The sequence below is a fragment of the Astyanax mexicanus genome, chromosome 19 (assembly GCF_023375975.1).
Source record: "Astyanax mexicanus isolate ESR-SI-001 chromosome 19, AstMex3_surface, whole genome shotgun sequence".
Classification (NCBI taxonomy): Eukaryota; Metazoa; Chordata; class Actinopteri; order Characiformes; family Acestrorhamphidae; genus Astyanax; species Astyanax mexicanus.
The window spans coordinates 4338770-4346995 of NC_064426.1; positions in this window are offsets into that span (position 1 = coordinate 4338770).

Genomic DNA, 8226 nt, shown 5'->3' on the forward strand with positions numbered 1-8226 from the left:
ATGTCTACCAGTCAACGGTCTCTCACCAAGAGGTACACTACCCAAAACAAGCTTCTGAGAGGGCACTTTTAATATGGCACTTTTCCCCACTCTGTAAATGCCCACAATATGTACACTTTTCCACGTAGTGTACTGAACTGTACTGTTTTAAAGCATACTGAAGGACATCTCCCCCCACCCCAATGTCACTGAAGAATTCTGCAGTCTATAAGGAAACCCTATTACTGACCACCATCTGCTGTTTAAGGTTCCTCTCTGATGACTTTTCTCAAAGCCAACATCCCCTGCATATACAGTGCCTACTCTACAAGCTCAGCACACACCTATCTAAAAGAAGAGCATAACTGGCACAGGCATGTTTGTGTTGATAGCACACCGCTGAGAGGCAGTTCGGCTCCGCGGGATGATGCAAGCCAGGATCTTAATGTTTCTAAAATGCAAAAATAATGTAAATGCATGACATGCAGATAAAAAAGAAAGCTTTTTTTTCCTCCAAACACGTTTTCAGATAGCGAGGCTTCGAATCTCTGGAAATAGAAACTCTCCTTTTCTCTTCTCGGTTTTCACTTTAAAACATTTTTCTTTGAAAAACAAATAAGTGCTGGCAAGCGGCGCTGAAATCTTCCCAAAACCTGAAAGCCAAAAGCAGCAGCTACTAAAAAGCTTGAAAAAAGCGACATCTATTTCTGCTGCAAAGCTTCTTAGCAGGTCTGTAGGAGGCAGAAGCTTCTGGATAACATGCTATCAGAATGTGTAGTATATATATATATATATATATATATATATATATATATATATATATATATATATATACATACAGTATGCATATTATAAACTGGCATGCCACAAGTCATGGGATTAATGTGCAGTATAAATATACATTAATCATAAAGCATTACCTCAGGGCATGGTTTGGGAATGCACACACCTGTATGAGTTAGCTGTTCAAAAGACTGAACACTGGCCAATGTGCTCATGGCAAGGCCAGATGGATTATGGAAGTTGGAGTGAGTCCTGATGTTAGTGGGTGCAGATGGGTGGTACATTGCATTTCTGAAGCTGTGTAGGTGTACACTTAACATTACTCAGTCCACAGTAGTGTCACGTGAATTAAGTGTATTGGGAATTAGTACATCATCATTTAAGATTTTACCATCCACATTGGACAATGCAGTGGTAATGGTGGTGGTGATGATCGTGACCAATGGTGTTATTTTCACATGTAATAGCAGAGACCCCGCCCACATATCCCACAGATCCTGTGCAGTATTCCTTAGCTTCCATGGGACATGGCAAAAGTCATGGGGCACAATATCAATTCCTGTACCATCACATGTGCCATGAATCCACTGTAAAGAAAATCCTAATTTTCTCCTCCACCAGTCTTACACACTGCTTTTGGATAACTTTATGCTGCTTTACCAGTTCAGTTTGGTTTGATGGCTTGTGATCATCCCTCTTCCTCTTGATTATACTGCAGAGGTTTTCAATTTGGTAAAATCAAAGAAAATCAGCATTTTTAAGTTCTCTTTTATTTTCATCAGAGCTGTATGTTTTTTGGCTTTGTTTTTTTCCGTTATTTTTGTTATCTCACAAAAACCTTGCATTTTAAAATGCCAAGTTTTACAGTATAATAAACAAACCTTTAAAAGTTGTAATGAAAGTCAATAAAATAATAATAAAATAATGTAAAAGTCCACAGTTAGATTTAAATTATGTCAAAAAGTGAAATTCAAGGTTATGTGTGTGTGTGTGTGTGTGTGTGTGTGTAAATATATATATATATATATATATATATATATATATATATATATATATATATATATATATATATTTCTCACAGAGATAGCACAGAGGAGAAAGGCCTGCAGGAGGCAGCCACTGAGACTGTGTTGAATTAGCTCATGCCTGAGCTCTTATCTGATGCGGAAGGCTAGCTTTAGCCTGCAGTGTGACGGTGGGCCCAGCTTACCTGCCCGGGTTTAAGCACCATGACGGACATAATGCCTGTATAAGGGCCTGGAGGCTCGGACCGGCTCGCGGGCCCACGGGACCGGATCAGTTTGACCAGAGCTAAAATAACAAAAGGAGGACGGTGAGGGATCGACACCATACAGACACTGTGTCCACACTGCAGCAAAGCAGCCTGATACATTCAGATCCGTTATTATACGCTTCAAACCAGCATCTCACTGGAAGTCACTATTGCTCAGTTTCTGAATACAGGGGTTGGACAGTGAAACTGAAACACCTGCCATTTTAGTGTGGGAGGTTTCATGGCTAAATTGGAGCAGCCTGGTGGTCAATCTTCATCATTAATCATTAATTGCACATTGCACCAGTAAGAGCAGAGTGTGAAGGTTCAATTAGCAGGGTAAGAGCACAGTTCTGCTCAAAATATTGCAATGCACACAACATTATGGGTGACATCCCAGAGTTCAAAAGAGGACAAATTGTTGGTGCACGTCTTGCTGGAGCATCTGTGACCAAGACAGCAAGTCTTTGTGATGCATCAAGAGCCACGGTATCCAGGGTAATGTCAGCATACCACCAAGAAGGACCAAACACATCCAACAGGATTAACTGTGGACGCTGTAAGAGGAAGCTGTCTGAAAGGGATGTTCGGGTGCTAACCCGGATTGTATCCAAAAAACATAGAACCACGGCTGATCAAATCACGGCAGAATTCAATGTGCACCTCAACTCTCCTGTTTCCACCAGAACTGTCCGTCACCACAATAAATTACTGTGGTCTAAAACCAGGTGTTTCAGTTTCATTGTTCAACCCATTGTAGAGGTCTACTTTTCCACTGCAGGGCCTAAACGTTACCCTAGGTACCATTCCCCACCAGTGTGGACCTGTTACTAACCTTGTACTTAACACAGAACAATATCATATTATTTCAGCACCACAGACAATTTGTAAATCGTTTAAACTCAGGACCAGGGCTGAAAAACACAGCTAATAAACAACACGTTTTCATTCCATTAAGAACCATATTTGTAAGGATAAATGTGAAAATAAGATCATTCTCAATGGGAATTTCGCAGCAGGACACTGGAATTCAGTTTCCACATTTAACCCAACACAGCATCCTCAGCAACAAGGGAGCAATTCAGGGTTAGGTTACCCAAGGTTACCTTAGCCCTGACTGTCCAGGGGATTGAACCGTTGACCTCAAGGTCTCGAGTCCACTTCTGTGGCCATTAGACAAGACATGGAGTTTTTTTGAAGGTTCTTTAGACATATTACATCTTTAAAACAAAAGGTTAATGAGTTTCTGATCCTGGACAATTTCTCACAATTCTGATCCTGGACAATTTCATACTTTTCCTGCTCAAATGATCCTGATTCAACCCAGCTGTTTGTTGTCAGGTTTAGTATGTCTGTAAAAGCAGAAAAATCAAGTAAACTGTGCAGAGGTAACTCTTGCTCATCTTCTCCTGGGGTGTTCCTGATGAGAGCCAGTTCCATCATAACATTTTTGATGGTCTTTGCAACTGCACTTGTGTTTTTTCAGATGGACTGACCAATTCTATTTAAGTAACGTTCACTGTGAGCAGTGAATGCTGCACGTGCCATGCATGTAAACAGCATGGAGCAGCAGAGACAGCGTTTGTTCATAGCTGTGGTAATTAGTGTTATCTGGCTAATATATCAGATTGAACTGCGCCTTATCAGCAGTTTAGCTCAATTAAAAGAAATATATTTGATAGCTGGGTCGTATTTAGTCTTTAGAGGTGTTTTGTCTTTTTTGTGAGGTAAGTCTTCCTCCTGTCAAAATAAAAGTTCTCAGATTTGCATTTCTTGTTTGGAAATAACTGCCGGCGTGCCCTGCTTGTTTGTTTGTTTAGCGTTACGCAATGCTATTCAGTACACAGCTCTTCACCCAGTCATGCTCGCTTCCCCGAGTACAGTCTGCGGAGTCGAGCAACACGCAGCAAATCAGAACAGCCGAGGGAGAGGGGCTGCCACATCATTTAATTACACCGGGATATCATCCATCCTTGACTTTGCATTTCATCGCGGTGACAGAGTGTGTTCCCCGGCCTTCGTCGAGACTGACACCGAGTGCTGCGTGTTCCTGATTTAGAGACTCGTCTCTTTTCCTCCTCTCCTCCGCATGTCCTCCCCCCCTCCCTCGGCCCTCCCCGACGCTCCCTCCATCCTCCCGTGCAGAGCCAGTAGATACAATTACCCATTCTGATCGGGTTTCACCGCACTAGAATAATTCGCCCCATTATTGCCATGAATATTTCATGAGTCATTTTGACAGAATAGAAGAGTCACTGAGGCCTTATATTAATGCGTCCATGTTTTTTTTTGTCAGTTTTCGCCCTCCCTTTGCCGCGCCAGCCCCCAACCCCACCCCCCACAGTCCTCTCGCATTGTTTGTGTCTTCATTGACACGTCGTGAGTGACTCACTAAACCGAGCGTGGCCCTGTGCCCCGGACTTCCTTTGGGACCGTCTTGCCCGGCTGCTCTTTATATCCAGAACATCGCCACAATATCCCGACTGAGAATGGCTTTCGACAGGGCCGTGACCCCCCTGACGAGAAGTGACCCGGCCACGATCAAAGAGGCGCAGCGGCCTGCATCTAAATGCTAATGGCCTAAAGACTCAGATTGATTCTACTCAACTTCTCCATCAAAACTAAGGGTTTAGCAAAACACTGATATTGTATCACATTGCGATATTTTTTTTAATGCAATACTCTTGCGATTTTATCAATCAAAAACAACAGCATCCATATTTAATAATATTTAATGAATGTTATTGAGATTGGTGTCAGAAGTGGTTCATTTTGGTTGTGGTTGTGACTGTGTATGCTAAACCCTGACCACTAGAGGGCAGTGTTCTCAGTCATGTCAATTCAATTTTTTTTAATAAAGCACATTTAAAAGACATCAAGTGTCAACCAAAGTGCTGTACAATAAAACACAATTTAATAGAAAATCTATCAGTGATAAATATAAAATATCCTCAACTCCTACTCTAAAATATAGGGGGAAATAATATTTACTTAAAAAAAAAACAATAAAAAAAACCCCAACATAAATCCCTAACAGGATTCAAATGCCTGGGTGAATAGATGTGTTTTCTTTTTTTTATTATTTATCATTTTTTTACATTGTAAATTTAATATTAAAGGCTACATTAAAGCTAAACAGGAATAAATAAGGCATTGTTCTGTACATAGAAAAGTGTTAAACAAACCAGAATATGTTTTATACTTTAGATTCTACTTTACAGTCTATCTGTGTTCTCTCTCTCTTTCTGTACCATCTCTCTATCTCTCTCTCTCGCTCTCTCTCAATCTCTCATTCTCTCTTTTATATCATCCTGTCTCTCTCTCTATCTCTCTGTCTTTCTCAACCTTTCTACACCTGCAATTTCACATTCTCTCTTTTATATCTTCCTGACTCTTTCTCTTTATCTCTCTACCTTTTTCCACCTGCAAATTCAAAATCATTCTTTATTCTGTCTCATCTTGTTTTTCTTCCTATCTTTTTCTCTGTCTTCCTCTACTTTTCTCCACCCCAATCTCTCATTATCTCTTTTCTCTCTACCTCTATTATCTCTCTCCCACTATAAAATTGTTATTATTTCTGTTTCTACATCTTACTCTTTTTTCCCGTCTCCTCTCTCTTTTTAATCTTACTCTCACACACTTTCTAACTTTCTTACTCTACCTTTAATATCATGTATTTAATATAATCTGCAAATAAAACAAAAACATTAAATGTGTGTCCAAACATTTAACTGGTACTGTATACTGGTATATTGGTCTGTCTGTCTCTCTTATTCTGTCCTACACATGTCTCTCTCTCTCTTCCACTTCGTATTTGTTCTACTATCTCTCTCTCTCTCTCTCTCATTACTGGTGCAATACTGGTGTATTATTTTTTCATCTTATTATTTGTTTCTATTGTGAAAACTGGGTGCAGAAATACACACACAAAAATAACGCTGATCCATGTGCAGCTTTTACAGTGTCAGCGGAGCTGTCAGTACACACACACACCATCTCCTACACTGAGAGAAAGACGATGCTGTAAGACAAACACCTCAGAGCTTCAGAAGCTTAGCGAGGGCAGGATGACCTGCACAGCCTCTGAGGCGGCTGGTATGTGAGGCAGGCCGTCACGCGTTGGTGTGAAAGCCGTGCCATTGGAGCTGTGTGTTATTCAGGTCAAGGCTATAAAGCCGCCGGTGGTGCGCTGGACCCTGGCCGTGCGTGTGGATTAACCGCTGAGAGGTTCTCACCTGCTAATTGGCCCACGCTCAGGCCTGCGCTTCTGAGGTCAGACCCAGGCTGTCAGCAGCGGGAACCTGCAGAGACTCTCTGACAGCGAGCAAGAGGAGGCAGCACAACCGTCTGGATTAAACACAGAGAAACAGGAACACGCAGCACATTTATTCCCACTGTAAACACTCTCACTTCACAGATTACAGAGAAGCACTGCTGCACTAATGACCTTACGCTTAATTTAATTCAGTTTAATTTATACAGTGCTTTTTACAACAGAAGTTGTCACAAAGCAGCTTTACAGAGAAAAACAGGTCCATGCTTCTTATGAGCAGCACCACATACAGGGGTTGGACAATGAAACTGAAAAACCTGGTTTAGACCACAATAGTTTATTGTCATCCCTTTCAGACAGCTTCCTCTTACAGCGTCCACAGTTAATCCTGTTGGATGTGGTTGGTCCTTCTTGGTGGTACGCTGACATTACCCTGGATACCGTGGCTCTTGATGCATCACAAAGACTTGCTGTCTTGGTCACAGATGCGCCAGCAAGACGTGCACCAACAATTTGTCCTCTTTTGAACTCTGGTATGTCACCCATAATGTTGTGTGCATTGCAATATTTTGAGCAAAACTGTGCTCTTACCCTGCTAATTCCAAAAACCATCTAATGAACGTCTTCAGCTATTTTGAGCTGCACCCATGGCATGACCACTGTCAGCTATGGCCTGGAGGTCAAGTAGAAAGGCTTCTCTAAACTGCAAAGACTGTTACTACAATAAAATCAGGATAAACTGTGTTTAAACCTTTTTAATACCTATGATTTCAAAAATTCAACGGATTATACATGTGATATAGTGCCTGGATTAAATACAGACGAGCAGAAACACACACAGCACACTCCTGAGCAATCTCCACACCAAGAGCTATATAAAGATACTGAAGAGCTTTTCAGGCAGGCTTTCAGACGCAGTTCAGAGACTGCAGTGAAGTGGTGCCGCACTAATGATCGCTCGCTATACCAAACACGAAGCAGTTTTTTAAGCTTCATGAAATTTCAACTAATTATTATATCCACAATGAGCAATGCTGATTAGGGATGTGCCAATATGGGAATTTTTGCATGATGCTGATATCTGATACTCCTTATAATACAATAACATGCCAGATGTCATATGATAGGAACTACTATCATGTCCCAAGACTTTTGTCAGTTGCCCCTGAAAACTAAAGAACACTTCGCTGATCTGTCAGAGTCACTTATCCACTCACATAGATAAGTCTAGCCAGATGCTGCTGGTCACCATCATTTTAACAATACCTGATGATGGAGTATTCTCAGTGCATCCACTATCAAACCTTGCTCAAACTCTGATAATCGTGATTAATTAACATACTGCTATCCCATGATTTTGGCATGCCATTGTACATAATGCATCTGTATACACATATTTATATGATATGTAAATTAGACCATTTTTTTAGCGATGCTGAGAATTTTAACACTTATGGTATCAGTACCTAGCAAAAATGTATTAAGGACTGTTTTAAGGCAGGGAACATTATAAGAACATTTAGTAATGTTTTGAAAAGTTTCCAGGAAGGTTAACCTGTAACGTTAAAAAAATAATGTTATTTGGACATTTCTCATATAACCTTCCCAGCTAGAGTAATACTAATGTTGTGCAAACACTACAAGTAACATTCTCAAAACTACAAATTAAAACATTGACACAATGATCTTGCAGTAATGTTACCAAAAGTACTAAATTAGCTTTATTAAAATATAACTTAATATCAATTGAACCCTATTTCCATTTGTCAATTAATTGATATTAGGCAAATGGATATTTAAAAATAAGACTGGATCAAAAGGAAGATTTTTGGCCTAAATAGAATAAAATGAAACATTTTGAATACATTTTTAATCAATTTAGTTACTCTTCATCGTTACATACATTTAACAGCCTAAA